Source organism: Zeugodacus cucurbitae, chromosome 3 (assembly GCF_028554725.1).
Source record: "Zeugodacus cucurbitae isolate PBARC_wt_2022May chromosome 3, idZeuCucr1.2, whole genome shotgun sequence".
In the NCBI taxonomy this organism is placed as follows: Eukaryota; Metazoa; Arthropoda; class Insecta; order Diptera; family Tephritidae; genus Zeugodacus; species Zeugodacus cucurbitae.
In genome coordinates this window covers 27,767,438-27,795,007 of record NC_071668.1, presented here as the reverse complement: position 1 = coordinate 27,795,007, position 27,570 = coordinate 27,767,438, and the positions used below count along the sequence as shown (strand labels likewise).

The window sequence follows — 27,570 nt, the reverse complement described above, 5'->3', positions numbered from 1 at the left end:
TTAATTACAACATAAGGCAATTATGAAATCAATTAATAAATTATGTCTCACTAATTGCATTAATTAAAGTCAGACATCAGTCGAAAACTCTTTGTTTGTATGCCAAATGCATTACATAAAATGTCAAGAGAAATAATATTTTTAAATAAACATTATTATTTTTTACCATCAATAAATAATTTAATTTAAACAAACAGATGTAGTAAGTTCTATTAGGATAATCACATTGCACAGCTTTTTACAGTAGTAACTTAATAAAGGAATAAATTAACTAAAGAAATTAATTAAATTGTTTACTAAACAATTACTTAGCACACATTAATTTCCCAAGGTGTGTGTATGTATGTTTGTATAAATGCAAATTAAACTGTATAAATACAAGACAATATAGAGAGAAACAAATATAATTAAATTGCCGCACAACTTTGTATCTGCGTTGTATCTATGAGCGCTCCCTGCCTCCTTATAATGGAGAAGTCACCAAAGCATAAATTATCTGCTCATTCTGGAAGCGCAAAAACATTTCATTTCGCATTAAAGTAAAGCGGCGGGTACTACAACTACAAAGTGCCGACTAGTCGACGAGTTTTTGACTTAAATGTCGAGCGGGCATGCTGACTTTTGCCATCCTAACAAAGCTTGTTAAACAGCGGCAACAATAAAAGTTAGGCGGCGCATGGCAATCGCCTGCAGTTAGAGAGGAATTTATGATTTCGGCGAAACGTGTCGCCATTGCGAAGAGCGCTAACTGTAAATTGCCGTCTTCGTTATATTGTTAAGGCGCTAAAAACAGAGTGACTTTCATATTGCTACGTTGACTTCACTCCCACCCCCCATGTACACACATACACGCTGCTGTTTGGCGCAATAAATCACAATACAATCAGAAAGAGAGCGAAGCGTATTAAAAATTGATAAATTGGTATAAATAAGTATATGTGGTAGGAGGCAGCGCTGCTTGGATAGCTGTTGTGGTGTGTGCGAAGGTTATGTCTTCCATGGGAACCTTTTAAGCGAGAATTGACAAATTAAAATGACAAAACAATAAAAGTGACAAAAATTATTGAATTTATGTTGGAATTTGAGGCATTCATATTTATTTTGCGATAGCTTTGAGAAGTTTGTAATAATAATAGTCGTTGCTGCATTGTATTTTGCCAAATTAATTGGTGTGTTTACTGTTATAATAAGTTTTGTGCTTTCTTATTTGGAACCTGCTGCGAATTGGACAACTTCTTAAATACAAAAATGATATTAATAATAAACAAGAATCGTCGCCAAGAAACTATTTGGCCGGACTTGTATTTTATTTTGGTTTTCGAGTTCAGAATGTTTTTAAAATATCGGTATTTCTCGAAAACATACTTGTGAATACTCAGAATTTTAACGCCTACAACTTATGGAAAACGCTTAAGCCCGAGAATGGTATTGGAGTTACCAAGTGAGGTTACCTTTATTTAAGTTTTAGTTTATAGGTGATCGTGATCCCACGGTCTTATATGTTTAATAGATTTATAGAATGTACCGAAGATAGGGTAGGTTAATTCCAATATTTCTATGTCTAAGAACCTTTTTTAACCGTTTTGGTATTGAGTGGGTTAAACTTTTGATCACTTTTGATTATATTTGTCACTTCTTGAATGCATTTCATGTTTCGAATTTTATCTTCTAAGTTCGAAGGTGAGCTACTTAATGTATCACCCACATCTTGACAATACGTACAGTATATTTGGGATGAGTTGTCCTTTGGAAATAGAAACCGTATATAGATAGAAATAAATTGAAGATACTAGCATTCCTTAATCTATATGAAAAAAAGATTTAGTGTTTTGCGATAAAATTATACATTCGGATGGGTAAAAATTTCCGAGTATGCAAAAAATCCAAAATACTGTACTTATATCAAACCAGATTTTCCCTCCCGCTGACAACTTTTAAGCAATGATTTCCAACGCTCTTCAGATTTTTCAAATGCTGTATTTTTACTTTATTTAAAATCTTTAACTTTTGACTTTCATACGTGTTTGATCCCCTCATTACGCGAGTATGATAAAGCTTTGGTGCTAAATATACTCGCATGTATGTAAAGCATTCCAAGTTATATTTTGATTGATGACAGTTTAACAGCTACAAGTGCAACTTTTTAAATGCTTCAACATTTTTTTGTATGGCATTGACAGCAAAACGACAAAACAAAACAGATTGAATAGCGCCAAATGACACAGTATGAAGTACGCGCTGAAGTTCTGGCGAAGTTGAAAACGACAAGCACCGCAGTGAGCTGCCAAGTGCCGTTTTTATCATTTCGTTACATTTTTTCTTGCTCCCTTGGAGCAGACAAGTTGGGAAGTAGAACTGAGTGCTTTCATGCTGCCACACTGTTTCAAGTTATTGGTGGCGTGGGGTGAAAATGCTCTTTTGGGAAATTCATAAGAAAAGTTGCTACAGCATACTAATATGTATGAGAACATACGTACTGGTTATTAAATTTGCGAGTGCATATTCTATATACATACATAAGTAGAAGATAGGAAGAGCTGTATCTTTTTTCAAATTTTTGTTATATCACAATATAAATGAGGGCACATTATTTTATAGATTTCTTTTACGCAAAGTGGAAAGTATAACTCACGCCAGTAGTAATTGATTAATGTCAATTTCATTTATTCGAAGGTGCAGGAAAAAAATACACGACAGAATGAAATTATTAAAGAATTGATTGCTTGTGAACATTCAAAAGAAATTTGGGATATAAGAAAAGGTTATATGATACTAGTTGAATGTGCACATTAAAAGAGAAAACAAATATAATCTTTTTTTTTTGGCTGAAGACATTGCAATTACACTCATTTCATGCTCAAGAAAACACTTGAGTGCCAATTTGCTATGAAGCCTTGTGAGTTTTATTGAAGAAAAAATAAGAATTTGTAAAAAAATCGACGATTTACTTGTCTTGATAACTTTGTTTGTTATGCCAAAAATGCCGACTTATACACTTATATACTTTTATTAATATATACTTTTGTTAACAACATTTCTTTTCTACAACCTATAAAGGTTCACTTCTCACTTTTTCACATTTCTAACCTTAGTAAAAGTAAAGTTAAGCCACACCACTCCCATATTCATTCATAATTTCATCCGTCTTACGCCTAAATAATATAATACTAAATTCCAGCAATATTATTAAGTCAACTTCCAAAACGCGGCTGATACATCTCTGCAAGGAGAAGTGCAACAGCAGCACTTCACTAAGCCTGTTTTGATTCGGTTACCCTTCCAACTAAACTTAGATCTCATACTCGTTGATATAAATATCACATATGCCTGTTCTAATGGGGAAGTTGGAGCTGTTTGTAACTTTTTGCTGCAAAAAAGTCATCTCTAATCGCTAAGTGGAAGTTGAATTCCAAGTGAGGAGTTATCAAAAGTTTTTCCAATACATTTCGTTTTATGTTTATTATTATGAGCATCATGAGCGTCGCATGTTTATGGGCTGTATGCGCATGGACTCAGAATTTATGAAATATGCGTATTATTTGAGTTTTGTTTTTCTTGTCTAACTTTTAACGCCTAATAAAAGTGAGTAAACTTTAAGCTACATTATACATAAATCTCGCTTGTTTTCGGGGGTTAGCAAAAACAATCAAAGAATTGCGATTTTTTCAGCGTAGCGCTAAATTTATGTCTAAATAACTGTCTAAGTGCTTGTACTTTTTGTAAATAAATAAAGTGCAGAAATTTCTATCAATATATATATATACAATTTCATATTTTATTATTTAATATTTTGTGCAAATTTTGGAATATGATAAGATGAAAACGACGTTCCGAATAAGGCACTAGGAGAGAATGAATGTAAAATAAACAAGTAAGGAAAGGCTAAGTTCGGGTGCAACCGAACATTTTATTCTCGGAATTTATTGAAGAAATTTTATTAAGATAACATACAAATTAACCCATAAATTCGGCATAAAATTTAATAGAATAACGAAAATCGTCATGTATAGTATATGAAGGCTGAGGTAATTCCTGAACCGATTTCATTCATTTTCATCAACAAGGTACACTATATCCAAGACTATACACAGAGACACACTATTAGAAGAAACAATTTCCTCTGAATTACATTAAATTATCTGAGAGATTTACTCATAATTTCGGTTAAAATTTATCCTTAGGCGCTGAGTTCCACATGTTCGATATCTGGCGCCTTGAAAAGTTATGGTCCGTTTTCGACAATTTTTTCACAAGTGAAGCCAGAGATGATATGCACTATTTGTGAAAAGTTTTATTCCGCTATCTTCATTGGTTCCTTATGTTTACATTATAAAGTGAGGGAATAAGATGGAATTCAAAATTGAGTTATAAGGAAAGTAGTCGTGGTTGTGAACCGATTTTGTCCGTGTTATCAGGGTGTCAAGAAAATATTATATACCGAATTTCATTCGAATCGGTCGGGTAGTTCCTGAGATATGGTTTTTGACCCATAATTGGGCGATGCCACGCCCATTTTCCATTTTGTAAAAGACATCTGAGTACAGCTCCCTTCTGCTATTTCTTCTGCAAAATTTAGTGTTTCTGACGTTTTTCGTTAGTTAGTTAATCCACTTTTAGTAATTTTCAACCTAACCTTTGTATGAGAGGTGGGCGTGGTTATTATCCGATTTTAACTTTTTTCATGGGGTACGTAAGAGAACCGACTGCAGAAAGATTGGTTTATATAGCTTTATTGCGATTTAAATATAAATAACCGATTTGTGGGCGGGGCCACTCCCACTTCCCCAAAAAAAATTACATCCAAATATGCCCCCTCATAGTGCTATCCTTTATTCCAAATTTTACTTTTATAACTTCATTTATGGCTAAGTTATGACACTTTATGTGTTCTTGATTTTCGCCATTTTGTGGGTGTGGCAATGGTCCGACTCCGCCCATTTTCGAACTTAACCTTCTCTTGGTGCCAAGGAATATTTGTGCCAAGTTTCGTCAAGATATCTTAATTTTTACTCAAGTTACAGCTTGCACCGACGGACAGACGGACTTACAGACATCAAACGGACGGATTTCAAATCTACTCGTCACCCTGATCACTTTGGTATATATGACTCTATACCTAACTATTTTGGTTTTAGGTGTTACAAACCACCGTTATGTGAACAAAACTATAATACTCTCTATAGCAACTTTTGTTGCGAGATTATAAAAAGTGACACCCTGAAAACATAGACGACGGTAAGGGACGAACGACATCTGTCAAATATTAAAAAATACACGTTCTTATGGACACAGTTTTTTAGACAACAACACAACTTCGCGTCAGTAGGCTAGAAGTTGTCACTGACTGACAAATGTTGCTAATTTTGCCGACGACAATGGCCGCTGTAGAGCTGCCACTAATATATGAAATCTTCACATATCCAAAAACCTTCCAGGAACCGCCATGGTAGATTTGTTTGAATAGATCATAGATGGTTTGAAAAATATGGATCTATAAATAGGTTGAAGAATTTTTTGCAGACTTTTTCAATATTTTCTGGTAGCACGTCAATTACAATGAATCTCATAGAGCAAACATGAAATCCAAAATGAAAGAGAATGTTAGCTAATGCACTTGGTTAAGTGGAACTTCATCGGAACATTCGCTTAGGAATTACACATAAATCAGATAATAGCTTCTCGAAACTTGATGATAATTATGTTTTTATCCTGGTTAAATCGAAGGTAAGACGATCATAATTCTGTGAACTTACTAATAGGTACAATTGGCATGTTACACAACATTTTTTGTAAAATGAAATAACAAGAGCATAATTTAATCCAATTTTAACAACTGATGTTGTCATTGACAATTTGTACAATATTCATTTTCGTTTAACTATTGATTTCAAAAATTTGGAATTCGTTTGGAATTTTCCTGACTTGGCTCAGACCAGTGATTGTCAGTTTTATTTTATTGTTATTGAAATTTTAATATTATTACAGTATTTTATTAACTATCAAAAAGATTTGAAATTTGGATTTGGTTTAATAGAAAAGTAATAGAAAATAAAATTACTGTTCTAGCATAAACAGTGATACACATATCTATATGTACAATCGAATGTTTGCACACAGATTCCTCCTTCATTTCTGAAATATGAAATTTTGTTACTTCAACGGCAGATTTCTTCTACTTCATAGTTCCCGCCACACCCACAATATTCAATCGCAAACACAATCTTCATAACTTTGTATTGTTTTTGTTAGTACGCCACAAATCCGATGCGCCATCTCGCATACCTATTTAAAATTCTATGCATGTTCCACAAGAGTTTTACTTCCACAAACACACGTAACTTCTAATCTACATGTACAGACACGCAGGTACATATGTGTGGGTGCATTCACAACAGAGAGAGCTACTAAATCAAAGTAAACTTTATATCACACATCATTCCAATAGAACTCATATTGCACTGGCAGAGGAAATGCATTGTACCTACAAACGAAATTTTGCCAAAGTGAACTCCGAAACGAAAGTAAATTTGTTATTTTCGTGATCACCAGTCAACAACATAGTTGCAGATTGCTTGGTGCACTAATTTCCTTATTGTGGAATTGCAACTTTTAACTGATAACAAATATTAACTGCTAAAAAGCATCAAACACAAATAGGAAAAGGAAACGCCGGAATGAGATACAGAATAAGTTAGCAGGAAGAGATTAGACGGAAACATTGAGTGCAAAGCAGAGTAGTGAGCAGTGAAATGAGATATGAACCAGACAGGAAGGGTGTGATAAATAATCTTAAATATTGCCTGTATTTATAAATTGTTGTTAATATTTTTTTGTTTTGTCGTCCACTTTTCCAGGAAAATTTGTAAACCTCTTCAGTAAAAGGTGAGGGCTTTCTATATCTGGTGTTCCTGCCATAAAGGTAAATAAAGACGAGATTGCATACGTCAGGAAAATACTGTCATATTTTCTTGTAAATTTCTTCTGATTCAAGATCATTTAAGACTTCATAATTTTTCTGGTTAAAGTTCAGTTGAGCAGTTGTAAAATATGCTGAACATTATAATTTAACTTGTTAATTAGATCTTGTATTAGATATAAAAAATGCATGCATTGACGACACTAATAGGTACGCACACTAACAGATACACACACTTCTGGGGTACGTGGGCAATTGTCTATTTTGTTTTTATTATGTGGACCATATGTCCGATATATTCGGGTTCTGCTGAGTTTCTGAAGTCATACAAACCTAAGTCCCTTGAAGAGCATGCTCATCGAATTAACCGTTAGTAAGAAATTCACTGCTGATATGTACATATTCAACAAATTTTTATAATCGTTAAGGTTTAAATAATATGTGGTTCCGAAACGACTTTTCTCGGTTCAACAAAAATAGTTGTGGTGAAAAAATTCGTCACTGAAACATTAACCCATAAATTGAAATCTGCTTGTTTCAGCATTAAAATTATATGGGCTGATATTAACCGAGAAACCTTAAGCCACCTCTAGAGATGATTTTTCATATAATCGATTTGTCAACAAACCAGATTTTCCAGATTTGAAATACTTTGCTTTAAGCATGAGAATTTTAGGTAAAATTTTTTGCGCTTAAAAATACACCATTGAAATGTGGATAATAGGAGTCATAGTCTTGTTTGATTTCTGTGATACAATCAACCGGTTTATGACGAATTTATATTTCTCTCTCTAGTGTTAGACTGCGCGGTTAAGGGCTTAGTGTTCAACCATATGAACATGACGCAAACTTTAGCCAAAAGGCAAAAAAGTGGAAACGTAAACTAAATATTAAATAAATAAAAAACTAGGTTATGAGCTTAGTAACTACTTCACGTCTGCACTCGTATACATAGATGATACTATATAAATATATTTATTTAATATTCTCTATACATATAAAATGTAGGTATACTATATGTACATACCATACACGGACTCATTGAAATAGTATGGCTTGCATATATATAAATATCTACTTTTATGTTATGATATAGCTAGGAAACAATTTTTCTCCGGCTTTATTTCAGCTTTTGTGGTCCGTTGCGCTTAGCTGCATTTTCGTAGCATTTCTCCAGGGTGGTATTACGCAACTGCCTGAAGTTGCGCTGCGAAAAGGAACGCGTAAGCGGATCACAAGCCACGAGGCAAGCTCGAAGGGTTATATCGCAAAACTTTGGCATTAAGCTAAGGTAAAGCAGTGCATACGGAAAAAGGCAGATCCGAGAGATAAAATGTGTGGCGGCAGCGCACTTATAACGCATATTAGCGCATTGGGAGCGGTAATAAAGGCGGAAAGTGGATATTGAAGTGGATGAAAAGCCGCAGAAGGAAGGCGAAGTAAAATGAGCTAGGTGACTATAATAGGGAAAAAAGTCGGCGTGGAAGGGTTTCAAAAAGGATAACAATGAAAGAAATTAATACGAGTGTGTATGGTTTCGGTTAAGTTGTTGTATATGCGTTGAAACAATTTGACGTGTGAAACGAGTGAGAAAGTATCAAATAAGCCACAAGTGTGCTCGCAATGAATCTGCTTTATGCTCCGCTGCTATACGAGCGCGTAATTAAATTCATAAGGATTAATTTACGTGCATTCATTTATTTCGCTACAAAAAAAAACGGACTGACAATGAATGGGGTGCTAAAGTGTTGCGCTCGCGTTACAAATGGGCGGGAGAAGACACGAGTAGGAGCGTAGGAAATAAAATAGTAAAATAAGAAAATGTGCTGAAGGGAAGTAGTCAACTGGTCAAGAAGAAAAAGATCCCAGCCACAATGATTTTTCAAGTGGAACAAGTGAGAAGCGCAGAAAGAAGAATTGTGTAGAAAAAAGAGTGCGGGTTTAACACATACAACTAAAAAGGAACACGCTATATATTATATGGGCAGTACGTTCATATACACAGATAAGCATCTTCAAGGACTGCAGCCTGTATGTATGTGTGCTTTTCGTAGACGGCTAATGAATTTTTTTAATTAAAAGTGTTTGAAATAAAAAAAAAATAAAAAATAAATGAAAAATGAAAATTATCAGAGCAGAAATACGCTAGTTAATACTTTAAAGACGTGTCTAAGAAATATGAAGAATATGTGTAAAGAAAATTCGGAAAGCTCTAGTATCAATTTAGAAGGACTGTATTCTAGTTTGGTGGGTCAGTGTTCACATATTTTCTTGGCTCTGAAGTGACCGTTTTTAGTTAGTTATTCTTAACTCTCTGAGCGCAACTTTTTAATAAAATTGTATAGCTGAAAAGAACAACGAAGTTGTCGATATAAATCCGATGCACTAGACTATGAAGTTCCTCATACAATGTTACAATATTTACTCTTGATACAGCAAATTTAACTGGAAATAAAATATTTTTTTTTAATCTTTAAGTTTTATATTTAAATATACAATTTTGTTTGAAATCTCATATATACATATGTCGAACATTTGCTTGTTACTCCTTATTAATTAATACCCTGTTCTCACATCTTTTTGTATAATATATAACTATGTATGTAAATACAATATGTAAACCAACGCAAATTAGTCTTTAAAAGCTTTTAATATGGTTAACGTTTATGGATCTTAAAATTATTGCATGTATAATGCCCTTTATTAATTAGCTTTTACTCGAAAATATGACCAAGCTTAATATAAAAAAAAAAAAATAAATAATTCCCGTGAATTTATGCGCTTGCGAAAGCATATCTTCACTTTCGCGCTCATCCGTTTATAATTATATTATTTACATTACTCTTGTAATCGATTGTCATTTATTTAATGACACAACGTGATTGAGTTTTTATTTGCCTCATTAATTGACTGCAACAAATGCAACCATGAATTCAGCAAGGCTGTGGGTTTTAAACAAATTGGTCACGCATGAAAACGCAAGTCAGCTTAATAGTACCGCTACATTTTATTAATTACAAAAAATAAATGATTTTCGAAACAAATTTGAACTATATGACACTTGTATAGATACATATGTATATATGTATATATATATGTTTGTGTATATGAGATGCAATCTCAATCGATATGAGCAGGTATTCAAATTAATGTTTTATTAAAATGAGCAATATAGTTATGCGATTAAAAGTAAAAAAAAATGCGACCAAAATCTATGTTTTTCATGACTAATCCAAATTAAGCTTGTCTACATTTTTGTCCTTTCATTGTCAATGCTTTGAATGCCGTTTATTATTATTTCAACTTGTTTAGCATGATTTTAGTATAATAGATACAAATATTTATTTTTAACGTTCATATTTATTTTTGTAACTATTGAAATTTCGAGTTTTTTAAAATGGTATAAAAATACCAACAATTTATGGAGCAAATATAAACGAATTTGAATTAAAATGATTTATAAATATCAAATTATCACTATTTCATCTCCGCTTACCTAAATACGTGTGTGCAGTATTTGTAAAAGATTGTCATCGCATTACAGTTCAGGGATTAACAGATCATAAATCAAATAATTTAATAATAAAAGGCATGTCTAGATTTTGAATATTTAATAAATTTAAGAAAGTAAAAAAATAAATAGTTTGGCAGTGATTAAGTATGTAGTATGAGCGGCAATGACTGTTTGTGAACTCACTTGCCTGTTCATGAGTGCGGTAATAAAGAAACATCTTGATAAATCTGTATAAAAATCTCGTTGAAACCTTTTTTGAAATGGTGTGAAAAGTCTAAAGACCTCCATCCTATATCCCGACCCCGTAAGACCAGCTCATTTTTAGGAGTGTTCCTTAGATTACTAACAAATTGCCGTCCTCAACCGATGATAATTAATTTTCGAGTTTTAATTTTTTTCTTTACACTCAACAACTTTACAATAAAAATATAGTTTGTCATAATATCTATTAAATCCAAATATCTAGCGCGCTATCTATGCACGCCCTAGTATTCATGGTGTCTACACATGTGGGAGGGCACAATGCTTTTAAAACATAAAATGCAATGATAATTGACAGCTATTCAGAAAACCACAAACATCGACTTCAAATGCTATTTAAAAGCTTTACATAATGCGATGCTACGTACTGGTAAGCCACTGCGTATACGCAACCAATGTGAATATCTCATGTTGGTTTTATGTTATTGCAACAATTGACGTTATGACAAATTCTATTTAATGTTTTATTTTTGTTTTGGTTTTTTTTGTTTTTGCTTAGAAAAGTAGCTTACGTGACATCAGCCGCACACATCAGTGCACAAAAAACCCTTCAACACACACAAAGAATCATTCAAATGCGCACACATTGTAGCCGTGGCTACACTTCAAAGCCTTTTGTAGCTAATTTATTTAAATGTGTGGTCTCGACTGCTGTTGTTAGCCTTTTTGAGCGCAAGGCTAATTCAATTGTTACCTCAAATGGTGCTTTTGTGCGCACTGCAGCCAGCGTCGAGTCGACATTAAAAAGTAGTAAATCAAAAATTGACAGCGGAAGCATGGCAAATGTAACAAAGGTTTAATTTATTTTGCCACATGTACTCGTATGTGCTTTTGTAGCCGACAATGCGTAAATTGTATTTGCCTTTTTGTGTAGCGCGCACTCTTTTATGTTTTTCATAATTCTATTTTCATGTTTTTTTCTGTTAGCAGCATAATTACCATCAGTTGAAAGAACACGTGTGCGTCTAATTAGCTTAGCTTATCTCTCCATGGGATACACACACACACAGACATGAACACATTTGTGGCATTTATCTAAAAATATGTAAATAAACAAAACATAGAACATAAAATGCGCACAAATTTAATTACATAACACTCGTTTGCTGCTTTGAATGTCTGCATTTACACTCGTGCATATTTTAAAGCTGTTTTTAATAGAATTTTCTACGTTGGGAAAAATGTTTGGTTTTGAACAAAAAAGTGAAACAAAACAAATTGTAACTTTTGCAAACCGCACACGTGAGAGTGCTGATTTAGAGCACTTTGCAAAAGTGTGTGTGGACAGCGGCGATATATGACAATTTAATAAGCTTAATATTCAGCATAGATATTATGCGCAATGGCCGCTGTGGCCGCGTGGTTGGAAAGTTCATGTTGCCTCGAAATACGTTTAGTACAAAAAGGGCGGTGCAGAATTATGAAAATTCAACCCTCGGCGGGCACATCTGTGCCTGTGTTCCGTCAAAAACATGTGTTGATGTTAGAAAAGCGGATGATCAGCTGGCTAGAAAAGGTTAACTTTTCGGCTTATATAATAGTATGTGAGATTTAAGTCTTTTATAATGCATATTTAATATGTTGCTTCCCAAATCATTAATTCGCAATTTTGCCTTTAATCAAGCATTGTAAGTTGGCTCAATATATATAGTCAGAAGAAGTGGGCCCGCCCCCTATTAAAGTTTTTGTACATATCTCGTAAAATTTTCGTACCGAAAATTTCATTCTAAAGAGGAACCCTGCACTCAAAGTGGTATAAAAATTTTAAATGGGTGTGGCTTCGTCCAGTTATGGGTCAAAAAACATATCTCCGAAACTAGTCGACCAATTTCAATGAAATTTGGTTTGTAATATTTTCCCTGCATCCCAATGATATGTTGTGAAAATAGGCCAAATCAGTTCACAACCACGCCTACATCCTATATACCAGAACTTTGAAGCTGATGTGAATCGTTGACTTTACATGATATAAAGTAGTCATTAATGAACATATCGGAACAGAACTTTACATAAATACTGAATTTATAGAGTGGCATCGCTCTTCGAAATCGGACAATAATTTTTCAAGAACCCATATACCTCAGTGCCTCTATTTTTTTTTTAGATTTTTTTACCGAAAATATAGGTAAGTCTGTCACATCTTTTGAAGAAATTCAGAGGGAATATCTTTAATAATATGTCTTCGTGCCTAAAATGCGGGAAATCGGGTCATAACTTCACCTAACTTCCAATGAACTTTATACCATGTATATGCCGAATAGAGGATGGGATCATGTGTAGAAGTTCACGCAAGTGAGGAAAGTTTTTGATTGTCACTCACTTGGGAGTGGCCAGAAACGATTCTTCTCCACATGGTTCAAGCAGCTCACGACTTCCGGTTTTAGACCAAGTATCCTCTGGGTAGCCAACAGACATCCGTTTGAAGGCGAGCTAAAGTGAGAAGGCGAAGCCCGCTTATGCGGTTGTGCGTAGGGCTTGGGACCCACCACATAAAAACACCCCCCAATGAAAAATCTACGAAAGCCTCGGATGAGACACCCCCCTTTTGATGACGACCCCTGCAAACGTTTTAGGGATAATGATATAAGGGCATGCACCTGGAATGTCCGGACCCTTAATTGGGAAGGTGCCTCTGCCCAGCTGGTTGATGTCCTCATACGACTCAAGGCTGACATCACCGCCATCCAAGAAGTGCGATGGACGGGACAAGGACGGAAGAAGGTGGGTCCTTGTGACATCTACTACAGCGGCCATATAAAGAAGCGCAAATTTGGTGTTGGATTTGTGGTGGGAGAGAGACTCCGTCGCAGAGTCCTGGCATTCACCCCGGTGGATGAACGTCTAGCCACAATCCGCATCAAAGCGAGGTTCTTCAACATATCGCTGATTTGCGCCCACGCCCCAACGGAAGAGAAGGACGATGTGACCAAAGATGCTTTCTATGAGCGCCTAGAACGTACCTATGAGCGCTGCCCCCGCCACGATGTAAAAGTCGTGCTTGGTGATTTTAACGCCAGGGTGGGTAAAGAAGGTGTCTTTAGCACAACAGTCGGAAAATTCAGCCTCCATGACGAAACATCGCCAAACGGCCTGAGGCTGATCGACTTCGCTGGGGCCCGAAATATGGTCGTCTGTAGTACCAGATTCCAGCATAAGAAAATACATCAAGCTACTTGGCTGTCTCCTGATCGAAACACGCGGAACCAAATCGATCACGTTGTGATAGACGGAAGACATGTCTTCTGTGTTTTAGACGTGCGTACGCTCCGAGGACCAAATATAGACTCGGACCATTATCTGGTCGCAGCGAAGATACGCACCCGCCTCTGTGCAGCAAAGAACGCCCGTCTACAAACACAAGGAAGGTTCGACGTCGAAAAGCTGCAATCGCAACAGACAGCCACGAAATACTCTACTCGACTTGCACTCCTGCTCTCTGAGAGCACTCATCAGCATCTCGGTATAAGGGAACTGTGGAACGGCATCTCAAACTCACTGCGTACCGCTGCAGCCGAAACAATTGGTTTTCGGCAACGACAAAAAACAAGCTGGTACGATGAGGAGTGCCGTCTCGCAGCGGAGAGAAAACAGACTGCCTACCTCGCAACGTTGCAAACGACCACAACACGTGCGGGATGGGATAGATACCGAGAGCTGAAGAGGGAAGCGAGACGCATCTGCAGACAAAAAAAGAAAGAGGCGGAAATGCGTGAGTACGAAGAGCTTGAAAAGCTGGCAGACAGAGGGAATGCTCGAAAATTTTATGAAAAAATGAAGCGACTTAACGAAGGTTTCAAGACCGGAGCATCCTCATGTAGAGACCAAGGTGGTAATCTGGTAACCGATGTCCAGGGCATACTGGGATTATGGAGGGAACACTTCTCCGACCTGCTGAATGGCAGTGAGAGTACAACACCAGGAGATGGCGAACCCGATCCCCCAATCGATGACGATGGAACAGATGTTCCATTACCCGACCATGAAGAAATTCGAATAGCAATTACCCGCTTGAAGAACAACAAAGCAGCGGGGGCCGATAGATTACCGGCAGAACTATTCAAATACGGCGGCGAAGAACTGATAAGGTGCATGCATCAGCTTCTTTGCAGAATATGGTCGGAAGAAAGCATGCCTGACGATTGGAATCTCAGTGTGCTCTGCCCAATCCATAAAAAGGGAGATCCCACAATCTGCGCCAATTACCGTGGGATCAGCCTTCTAAATATCGCATACAAGGTTCTATCGAGCGTACTGTGTGAAGGACTAAAGCCCACCGTCAACAAACTGATTGGACCTTATCAGCGACTTCTTTAACCTGATGCTTGAGAAAATTATAAGAGCTGCAGAACTATACCGAGAAGGTACAATCTTCTACAAGAGTGTACAGCTCCTGGCGTACGCCGATGATATTGATATCATCGGAAGCAACAACCGCGCCGTTTGTTCTGCTTTTTCCCGCATGGATAAGGAGGCGAAGCGAATGGGTCTGGAGGTGAATGAGGACAAGACGAAATATCTCCTGTCATCAAACAAACAGTCGGCGCATTCGCGTCTTGGCTCCCACGTCACTGTTGACAGTCATAACTTCGAGGTCGTAGATAATTTCGTATACCTGGGAACCAGCATCAACAACACGAACAATGTCAGCCTCGAAATCCAGCGCAGAATACCTCTTGCCAACAGGTGCTACTTTGGACTGAGTAGGCAATTGAACAGTAAAGTCCTCTCTCGACGAACCAAAATCAAGCTCTACAAGTCGCTTATCATTCCCGTCCTGCTTTACGGTGCAGAAGCTTGGACGATGTCAACATCAGATGAGACGACACTAGGAGTTTTCGAGAGGAAAATTTTGCGCAAGATTTATGGTCCTCAGAACATTGGCAACGGCGAATACCGCAGACGATGGAACGATGAGCTGTACGAGTTATACGACGACATTGACATAGTTCAGCGAATAAAAAGACAGCGGCTACGCTAGCTAGGTCATGTTGTCCGAATGGACGAAAACACTCCAGCCCTGAAAGTGTTCGATGCAGTACCCGCCGGAGGAAGCCGAGGAAGGGGAAGGCCTCCACTCCGTTGGAGGGACCAGGTGGAGAGCGACCTGGTTACACTTGGGATCTCCAACTGGCGCCGAACTGCGAAGGAGAGAGAGAGGTGGCGCACTATCGTCGATTCGGCTATAACCTGCTAAACGGTTGCAACGCCAATCACATACATACATACATACATATGCCGAATATGTGGATCAAATTGTGTGTTATATTAATAAAATTAAATAATTAAATTGAGAGAGTAAAAAAGGCGGTGACACCCGAACTTAGCCCTTCCTTACTTGTTTTTAATATTTATGATCGAGTTGTATATATATACATACTTTCTGATTAATATTATACGGGTGCAAGTTCACATCCACACTGTGATTTCGCAGTCTTCGAAACCTTCAAATGAAGCTGTCTAGTCATTCTTATTGTAAAGCAAAAACAATGTTTATTTTCTCGTGAAATTACTGATTGTACTTTTTGTTGGTGTTGTTAACCAGCTAGCAGCAAATCGAATGCAGACTTCATCTCTTCTGCTCTGTGAGAGGTAAAATATTGAACATTGGTACAAAAGTTACACCAATACAAATGAGCAAATGACGAGTATGTTAAAGGTCTTCAAATACTAATGTTAAATTTGAACTTACTTAAACTTCTCTTATGCAAGTGTTAGGTAGGGAAGTCGACTTGCGAAATGCCTCTCATTTAAAGCATAACAGATAATTCTCACATCCTATATGGGTAGCAAAAAAATAGTATGTCAAATAAAATATATATACAACAGCAACAATACCAACGCATTCATATATAGTAGTAAATCCCATTTCCGCTAGTCAGGTGTGAGTGAGTGTCAACGGCAGCTGGCGCTGAGCAATTTCCAATGCAAAGCCAAGCCACGGGCGCTGTTCACAAACACACAGCATATAAAGTAAACATTTGCATGCGCATATATAGAATATATATATGCATATATACTCGCATAAGATATATGCAGGTGCAATGTGCTGAATAAAACAGGTTATAGGTGAGGGCACTGACAACGGTGTGTTGTTGCTACTGTGTTGCACATGTCAGCCGGTGGCAACACTCATTAGCATATAAAGCTGCTTGGTGCATGCGTGTGCTGCAAGTGACAGCGTTGACAATAAAACGTAATAGAAACAAACATAAAACAGTGCAATAAAGGTCACACAGCAGCTTGTGCGGAATAGCAGTAACACTATTAAGTGAGTATAAGTTATAAATATGAATATACTGAGCATATATGTTTATATATGTGTGTGCCTGCGGGTGTTATGTATGCATGTAACGGTAGCGGGCAGCACGCTTGAAGGCGCCAAAGCATGCACGTGCAGCAGTTATTGACGTTTTGCACTTGCAGATAATCATGTATGCGGTGCTTGTGTCCGGTTGTTTTTGAATGCAAAAGAGACTCTGTAAAATGTAGTGTTATGTTTCAACTTTTTGATTTTCATACCCAAAACTAACGTCAGTTGTATTGCGAGTAAAATAATTCAATAGAATTATTCCTAACCAGTATTACACGGGATTTGAAACGACCTCGCTTTAGTGCTTTAGTCTAATATCGTCGGACTTGGAATCCAACATTTGGCTTGTGCTGGTGATATTACCCATTAACGCCCAAATCAAATCTGGTGTCAAATATTTGTTTGAACTCTTTATTGTCCTTCCAACGTACCATTGTATCCCCATGACTCTTGTCAAAACGATAATCATATTCTGTTCTAGAACTAATTTTCTTAATTTTTTCATAATATTTATATTAAAAGTATTCTCAAAATGTACAATATGTTCCGTTGGTACTATACCACCACGTTCACCAAGTGGATCATTAGTCATTTCTGCAGTCTTACCACAGCATACATTAATATCCAAATCTAACCAGTTTTCCCGTTATAAACTTTTTTTCAGGATGTCGGCCAGAGTATTTAACCCATGGACTCTTATACTGAATGTGTGTCATAAAGAACTCCCCATTGGCTTAAAATTCTGTGAATAAGATTACATATAAGTCTTACCTTAAACATATTGTCAGTGTAATACAGGTTTATTTTGATTTCTAACAACCTTTTTCGACTTATTATATTTATAAGAACTGGAACACAAAGAACGGTAGATTTGCAATCATTATAAGAACATCAATGTCAATATTTTTTCAAACAAATCCGATCGCTTATTATATCAACAAAGCTATCTACTCGTTTTTGAACCAAATCAGTAGAGTGATATTTCCTGCTATAATTAGTTGAAACCCGTTTGCCAAATTTTCCTCGATCAACTTTTTTGCGCTTAACAAAGCAAGCAAGTCTCTCTACATCACTTTCATTACAATCGGAATCATCTTGACGACGTGGAACTAACTCAAATCTTACAGTTACATCATTCGGCATACCAGAGCATACCAAATCGTCTTCATTTTCCACCTCTTCATCATTCACAATGACAGTGTTAGGAAGGATGCCAACTATGACATATTCAGACTCATCATCTTCTTCTCTATTATCCAATCAACGGCCTCCTATAGTGTTACGAAATCATTCTGACTCTTAAAAGCCTTCCTATATGCCGTAATTATGCTTGTGGAAACCACCTAAAAACGTTGGTAAAAGTTAATGGTTATACACATTGTCTCTAATTGTGGACATCGCTATGAAGCTATACCTTTTAAATGAAATTTTGTCAACAAAATATCATTTCCAAACGATTATGCATTCTTCACTTAATATTTTAGTCCAATCGTTTAGTTTAGTTTCACAACATATTCGAAAATATACAAATATAATTTTATTGACACAATTCTTAATCCTCCTAAGTTTTACTCGTGACGTCTTCATATTAAATTGGTAGTAGCATTATAATTTTTTCGTGTTTAATATATAGATATCGGTATTTGAAGAGTTGTCCTCTTGTATTGGGACGAGAGCGATAATGGTCACCATTAACCAATGCTCTTCGCTATCTCTACATACATTAAATTAAAGAAAACATTTAAACCGTTTGGTATGGTATCTCTTCCCGTTCGTATTTACCAATAACAAACATTACTACAAATTTAGGAGCGAATAACTCATTATATTTTGAAATGCAATAGAATCCTCATTAATATAAATCGTATGTGTAAATATTTGTAAAAATACTTGATATAAATATACACCAATTCAGTTAAGGACAAAAAAGCAAGAGAATCAACATTTTTAACAATTTATTGAGAGTCTTCCTAATTCCAATTTCGAAGCTGTCATAATATGAGGATTAAATTTGTCAAATAATTTCGACTGCTTTCTTCAAATATATCAATGGCATCCGCTTGTCAACAAGCGTTTCTTTGAAATGAAAGTGAAAGAATTTTCTTGTGGAACGAAATAGCAATTTCTCACATGAAATTAATTTCGATTGACATTGAATTTGTGTCAAATATTAATACTGTGAATTCAATATTATTGAATATTAAAATAAAAATTATTTACTTGAAGCTAAATTTTAATGCATACTCTCAATCTACGGCTCATAAAAGCATGCGTGTAGATTACAATTGGCGACGACAATACAGCTTTCAATGCATAATTAACTTTTAACGATTTTGTACGAATTCAACATTTGAAAAAATTTAACTGATGTTCCATTTCTTTTCACTGTCATTGCTAAAAAAGTAAGTAAAGTAATGTTAAACTTTACTTTTTCGTATATGTTCCACTTGACTTATGTAATAAATGCTCATCCATATCATTAAGCCACGCAAAACTTTACATGACAATCGATATTAAAAGTTTTTCTGCTCGTTAAGCCGCAATAATAAAAAGTCATTTCGACAAATCTAATTTATCATTGCTGCGAAAAAAGACTTTTCGTGAATATTTCACACTTTCGCTTGTGCGACAGACACACACATTTACATTCAGCAAACTTCCATGACTGCAAATAAGCTTTCAAATTACCAAACAAGAAATCGAATTCGTTACACGTTATTTTTTTTTTCGTTTGAATTCACTGATTTTCAACTTTAAATGAATTATTCGCACATATTTGTGTAGTTTGCTGTACCGAAGTTGATTATATTTTGTTGTAATCTTTTTAAAAATGCTGGCAGTCTGTCAATATGTTGATATGACAGCATTCCTCCCTGCCGCCATACATACAAAGTACAACATACGACTTCATTACAAATATTTATGTGAGCATGTGCACTTTGATTTAATTAAATAAATTCGATCAGTGGCAGCTGCCTGCTGCATCTTTCTTTGCCCCGAGTCATTTTATGAAGACGAATCACATAATCTTTATATAATTAAGTAATTAATTACAATTACTATTGCTCGGTTAAGTGATGACGTGCCTGTTGAAGTACACATATACATGTGTGTATGTGTGCATAGTATGCATATTATATGACTTTCTCACATGCTGGCAGTTCGTAGCGCACAACCCTTGGGGCCAAAAGCCAGCACCTTGTAAGTAAGTTCGCATAAAATGAAGTTTCACTTGCCAAGTTCACTCAACACTCGACACTACTACATCTATCTAATTACAAGATTGTTGTTACCAACACACTGGCATACTAACAACAAAATGTACACAGATTTTGAGCGACTTGTACGTTGTATCGTTATGTAGTCGCTTGCCGTTGACTTCTAGCTGCCAAAGTTGTGGTTGGCTCTTTGAGCCGTGCAGTTTTGTTGCTGTCGATAAATATCAGCAATAATTAGTCAATTACCATCAAGCCTGTTGTGGATATGTACTTACTATACAAGTGTAGCTATGCACACAACGCCCCTGCAGCTTGTGGTATAACACAATTTTATACACTGATTAATTACACTGATTTGGCTCATCACATTTCAATGCTGCTGCTACAAGCTAACTAATTACTCCATATTCTAACACAGCCGTGCCGTGCCGCCTACTTACTCACAACTGAACTTAAATACTGTTGAGTAGAAACAGAATGGCTACAGCTTCGTTGTTGTTGTTGTGGAGAAAATTGAAAATTAAATAATAGATAAAATAAAAGGGTTAAGGATACAGAGTTTGCTTGAATATGAACCTAGCAAATGCGAGGAGTTAAATTAGTGCAGAAGCTTGCAAATACACTGCTGGACAGCTAATTGGAAACGATTTTGCTGTGCAAGACTTTATTATACATATGTTGGTTTAATTAATTTTTATAGGAAAATATTGTTAACGCCACATCGGAAAATATACGATTCTTGGTTTAGTACTGTGCACAAATATTATAATAATAATTCGATAAATTGATTACGTGGTTTTCAAGATTTCTGTGTTAATAGAAAATGTCAGCATTCACTGAACTGAACGAAACTAATATTTTTTTGGAGATGTAAACCGATTTTTTATATTTCAACTTATGAATTACAAAACATAAAACGAAATAAACATCTTAGAAGTGTGACGTAAGCTGTTACTCATTTACCAAATATTGATTCAATATTTGAATATCATACCTGAATGCTAAGCTTTGTAAAATAAATAGCTAAATGTAGCAGCCAATACTATAACAAATTGATAAAAACATTAAAACATTCCATTCACAGTCGAATTTGTTAATTTCTACAAATATTTCAGGGTTGGTGACCGTGTACGTATTCAAATTTATGAAAGAGACGTATTCAAATTTTGTTCGAGAAAATACTGTTCAACCATACCAGTGTTCGAGCGACATATTCGAAAATGGCACGAACATCATTTCTGAAAAAATGTATTAGAGTGAAAACGCTGATTTTTACAAATGATGTTTGCATTTCGTCGAACAAATTCGACTCTGGGTGATCTCTTTAATATAGAAGAGTTCGTTTATGAAACTTTTTAGACATTAGATTAGAAAAATATTGAACATATACTTTATGAATATTTCGATATGCGAAAGCTCTGTGAGAGCACTATCAATACTATGACTAATAATAACAACAAATTGATAACTCAGTCCATTAGATATTGGATGCACCATGGAGTTCAACCAACAGTTATGCGAGTGAAAAGAATGAGATGAACCGACTCCAAAGCGCTGAAAGGAGCAACAACTAGCTGGTAAAAATATGAAATTGAATAGCGCTTGGAATAGTTTGTATCGAATATCTGCCTGCCTGAAATGGGAGACTTCATATTAGAGGGATTGGGTTGCACTGCGAATGCTTACTAAAACACAGATGATTTATTGCGTTTTTTCATGAAGTTATTGTGAAAGTCAAAAAACTACGAAAGCAGCTTCTTTTGATTTGTTACGAACTTTTCTGTGAAACTAACGTACTGGAAATTATTGCAGTTTTTTGACAATTTTTTCAGCTTAGGCATTGCTGGTCTTTGTCATCATTTTGCTCATGTGTTCTCAAATAAACTTCGTATATTTGTAATTTTTATCAGTTTTCAATTATACCCGTCATCAGGACATGTTTTAATTAATTATTTTGGGTTTGTGTATAAAATTAAGTAAAATTGTGAATCTAACCAGAAATTAAAAAATTTGAGTAATTCAATCAAAACATAATTCATTTTGAGTTAAGGATTACCTATGGATCTACTTTTTTATTTGGTAACATTTCAGATTATATTTCAATCCATACGAATTTTACTAGTATTTTTTATTAATAAAGAAGCGCGATGAATTTATGATTTTCTAACGCTCTCTGAGACGTGAAACCAATTCAAATCAATTACCAATTATCCACAAATTATGAGTGTCACTCACTAATTGCTAATAATTTAATATCCACGGCGGCTATCAAATTACAATAAATTTGTCTGACATTTCTTTCAACTGCCTTAATTATAATGAAGTCGAAGCCATTATTTATTTGTCGGTAATGCCATAATTTAGACACAATTAAAGCAAAATGCGGCGGAAAGCAGCGAATTTACTCATCATTATGTCTGCCGTGAATTACCGCTACTAATTCAAAATTATGTCAGTCTGCAGTATTGTTTATAGACTATGTGGTGACCACAAATTCAAATACAACAACAACAACAACACCAACGTAGGAAATCAAACAGATTTATATGCATTTTTCTGTTTAGTTACTTCATATTGGATATTTTTTTGTTTTAACATTTTTGCTTTGCTTTTTATCACTTTTTTGTTGCACGATATCTTTCACTTTATTGAAAAGCAAAGTGCCATCGGCGCTACACGCACTCCGCTTGCCTCTCGTTATGCTTTTGGGCTAATATCCTCTTTAGCAGAAACAGCTGGTGCCCTGCTGTAATGCGGCTATTGAGATTAATGGCCGAGTTATGGCGTTCGCTGGTGAGCACTTTATGGATTTACGCGCGTTCAGAGACTCGCTCGGCTTCGCTAGTTAAAAAATTATTTGATAAATGCAAGTTCACTAAAATCACTTGTGGGCAATTTGGAATTTTTGCCATTGAAAACAAATATAAATACTTGATAAATATGTGATGTACTTTTTATATGTTGATAAAAATTGCATTTTTGGGATTCAATTATTCATATATTTGATTACTAAATATTACTAAAATATTTATTTTGGTTGTTATTTAACGAAAATTAATTACAATTGTTATTATTATTTTTTTAAGCATTTAATTTTAGAGTTTTTGCACTTATTTAAATGTTTTAATTACAAATATCTAGCATTTTATTTTAATTTTTTTATTATTTTTTAATTATTATTGTTGGTTTATTATTATTATTTTTTTATATTATATATATATTTTTTTTTTGTGTGAATACAGCTTTTTATTTTTTTCATACCATTTCTTTTATAAATATATTTTATTTTCATATATTTTTTTCTAAACAAACTGCATAACTTTTCCACTTTGTTTGTACTGTTGGTACGGTATGGCAACAAAAATATTTATCAGAAATTTTCGCACATTTTTTATTGTTGTTACTATTTTATAGCAGCACATTTCCACATTTTAATTAAATTTCCATATTTATTTAGTTAGTACATTTGTTTATTTACACTTGAAGTGAATTTGTGATTTATGTGATTGATCAGCCGCTAATGCGCGTACCGTCACTGACAATTCAACACGAACTGATGCTGTGTATGGTCTGTTATGTTATCCTTCGCTCCAAATGGGATGCTGTTGCAGATATGATAAGGCAGCGGTTTACATGCCGCGACGCCGCATTTAGCGCTACTTTTGTGCTCAACTGCATTGTGGCTAGGATAGTTGAATTTGGTAAACTCATTTCACCGCAGTCTGTAACATCAGGCAGGGAAGCTGTGCAGATTTACTCTTTAATTTACGCTGAGTGAAGGCGTGTTGCCTGTGCAGCCACAGCTCAGAGAGTAGGCGGGAGATTAAGTCAGGCTGCGAATTTGTTTGTTTGCAACTGACTTTTGTACAAACATTGCGCTCTGCAGAAGGGAGACGCTGAGAGAGCGTATTTTTTACTGAACTCTTACTGTTGCTATTAACAGATTCAGCCGAGTACTAACAAGTTGAAAGATAAATTTATTTGTTTCGTAAAATTAAAAGTAACGGTTAAATGTAAACAATTCCTGTATTTTTATTGCTTATGAATTAAAAAGTACTCAAGTCTCTAATATATATGTATATATATTTTGAAAAAATAAATATTTCGAAATTTGCTTTCAAAACGCTTAAAAAGGAAAATTTTTACTGAAGATAAAAATTAAACGCAAAATAACTTGATAATTTTTAGAAAATAATTAATTCTTGAAAAAAAATGTAAGTACATTTACAATTACAAATTTTCTCAAAAATTAAGACGTCTTCAAACAATTAAGTAATTTTTTTTTTGTTTTCTTTTTTTAATTAATACAATTGTACCTAGTATACAGTGATTAAATACAAACAACAATTCAATTCTAATAAATTAAAAATAATAATTAAAAGCTAAATGTTAGAGGAATTCATTTGCTGCTAAAGTTGCCTCGTTAAGTCTGAAGGCCTCTTTCAGTCGGGTTTCTCGTTCAGCAGTTCCGAAGAGTCGGGATGCCTCTTATTTACATGCTATCATTTCGTAAGTCTGTGCAAGTTTGGTTATTGCGTTTTCTACTGAAATTGCAGGCAATACAGTTTTGACTTGAGCAATTCCATATTTGAGCTTCATAGGCCCAAACTGGCTTTAGTACTTTATTATATAAAAGCATGTTTTCGATTGAAATTGGTTAAGTAATAATTACACTCCACTTATCCTTAGATTGGATTAGATTAGATTAAGAGATCCCACTTGGATAGCAAACGTCGCCAAGGACTTAATTAAAATATATTTTATATGAATCTACCAACCTATCTCAAAATAACGCTCGAAACAAAAAGTCATCGCCTCATCTTTCTTTTCTTCCTTAAAAATCGGGAACTTTTTAAATCCTTTTATATCAAATAGTAATATAGAAGAGCAGCATTTGTATTTTTAATATTATAATGTCACGCTTTAAGTAATTTTTGAATATTTTTCTTTATTAATATTGAAGTATTAAAAAATTTTATTATTTAAGCCGCTTCCTTAATAACCGAAATTTTAATTTAAATTTTTTAAAAACATTTTTTAAATTTATTTTACCGTTATACGAAAATGTTCTCCACTATGTTGTTTGGTTGAGAACTACAGATGTTGCTTAATAAAAAAGAGAATTAATTCAAAGTTCTCTTTCGTTTCCAAAATTCTGCACAAAAATCCATCCAAAGAGAAATTATACACATGTATATATCACCAAACACACTTTTCTCTTAATGAGTCTGCAAGGATAGCACTATTACTCTTGGAGATGTCTCTGATGCTATCGTTTCTCCGCCGTCAACATTTACAACTCGCCACAATGATATTCTTTTTATTGTACTTTTCACACTTAAAATGTGGGTCATGATTGACAATATTTCGCATGTGTGTGTGTGTTTGATTACAAACATACAATGCAAATGTATGCGTTGACGTATAGACCACAGCATTGTTACGCCTTAGTGTATGCAATTAAAAGCACAATTTGATGAAAACACCAAACAAAATGAAACGAGCGAATACAAAACAAATACAACATATACACATAAACATACATATGAAATATTTACATACTTAAGGCAAAAGAAAGCAGACAGGTGCGCGAGGGAGCGTTTACCAAACCAGTAATCCTGCCATAGTTTGACAAACGTTACGACTAGTTAAACCGCCCAGCTTACGAGCTACTAATACACTAACTAAAGGAAGGATATGTGTGTTACCAGTTACTAGTCTATACTGTTTCCGCATAATTCAAGCGCATCGCGAGGGTGAGCCAGCAGCGTAGTTAGCCCACTGTGGCACATATATACATACGAGTATACGTATGATTGTGTGTAAGCGCGCTGATGCGAGCGGGGAGCGCTGAGTGCGTTAAAGCCGTTAAATGGATTTTAGAAAAGCTCTATTATTCGCAGCTACAAAAACCAAACATTGTAGAGTAAAACAAAATATTGCACAATCCACTACACGTGTCCAAAAAACTGTTGTTGCAACACAACAAGACCCATATGCTACACACACACACATACATATGTATATTGATATTGGTATTAGTGCAACAACACACAGTGCTGGCGCTGCTGCCAACATTTCCATAGTTATTTAGTGTGGCGCGGTGAGGAGTTGATGAGCGGATGCGCTTGTTGTCTGTCAAACTTTCAATGTTGCCATGCACCTGCCATGGTACACAAAAATGTGAGCGAACGCTTGTTGTGGCACGTATATGTACATATGTACGAGTATGTTGCATATGGTGTGCATGTTAAATATTTAAGTGATTGTTATTGTTATTGTTAGTTTTATGGCGCATGAATTATTTTTGCGGCAGCATGTGTGTGCGGTGAGCACATTACAAAAAGTGTTTGCTGCAGACACAATGGGCGAAGGAAAAAATGTGATAATACAAATTGCGAACATTTAAAAAGCAATAAAAACCGCATTTGTATTTTTTAATGGTCGGGTGTGCGAGCGCATTGTGTTAAGTGCTTTTAAAAATATTTTTTTTCTTGGTTTACTTCGAGGCATGCATTTTTGTGATTTTTGCAAATTATATTGTACCAAAAAATGTCGAGCTGCGGGAGTTTGCTGTCAAAACTATTGCAATTTATTTGTACATCGTTTTCGGATTAAATTTTCATTTAAAATTCTGATTGTGGTTAATACTACCAGTATTTGATGAGTTGTTTGATGCAAAATTTTGTAAATAAATTGCATCACAATGTTTTTTTTTTTAGAACAGAAATTCAGTCTTCAAAAATATATATTGTAGATATTGAATCTAACAATTTTTTTCATTTTTTTCAGGATATTTATCCATAGGCAAAACAAGAATTTCTCCGTTTTTTACGTAAGCTTGAAAATCGAGATATTTGCTTCTGAGTTTCAAAATTGAGCTTATTAGAAACGCCTTTACAATAACTAGTACATTTCCTAATAATAACATTTTTCAGTCAAACTTATACGAAAGCTATAAGGTATCAAAGTCAGATCCTTCAAAAAAATTAAAATTTTTATATTTAAGTTAACAATTATAGATGACAGATTTTTCTACTTTACTTTACTTCACAAGTAGCAATCGTGACAAATGTGCAAAGCTAAAAAAATAATTCGAAATGAAAAGGTTTTATTTTTTTTCGAAGACCAATCTTTAACATTTAAGTTTGACCAAATTGTATGCACCATTGAATCGGAAAAGTGGATAGTATCCATATTTTGTATTAATTAAATGTTTTACAGAAGCTTATTATGAAATTCGAAAATCAATATTTAAAGTTTAGAGGCCAACTTCGAAAAACGGAGAAAGTACTTTTTTACTTAGGGCTCGAATCACTCGAAAATAATTGATTTGGTCTAACGCCCAGCA

At 35.0% G+C, this 27,570-nt stretch overlaps 1 protein-coding gene across 4 annotated transcripts in view; it reads right to left on the bottom strand.

Annotated features, from left to right (window-relative positions):
- LOC105212869 (putative neural-cadherin 2) overlaps nucleotides 1–27,570 on the bottom strand; it is a 245,582-nt gene that overhangs the window by 60,562 nt on the left and 157,450 nt on the right. For 2 of the 4 annotated variants that reach the window (XM_029040673.2, XM_011185194.3), the window contains exon 1: nucleotides 23,481–23,781. The exons of the other annotated variants lie outside the window; for them this stretch is intronic. The gene's annotated coding sequence lies outside the window, so the exon portion shown is untranslated. Of the gene's footprint in view, nucleotides 1–23,480; nucleotides 23,782–27,570 lie in introns of those variants that run through there. 4 annotated transcript variants of the gene reach the window in all.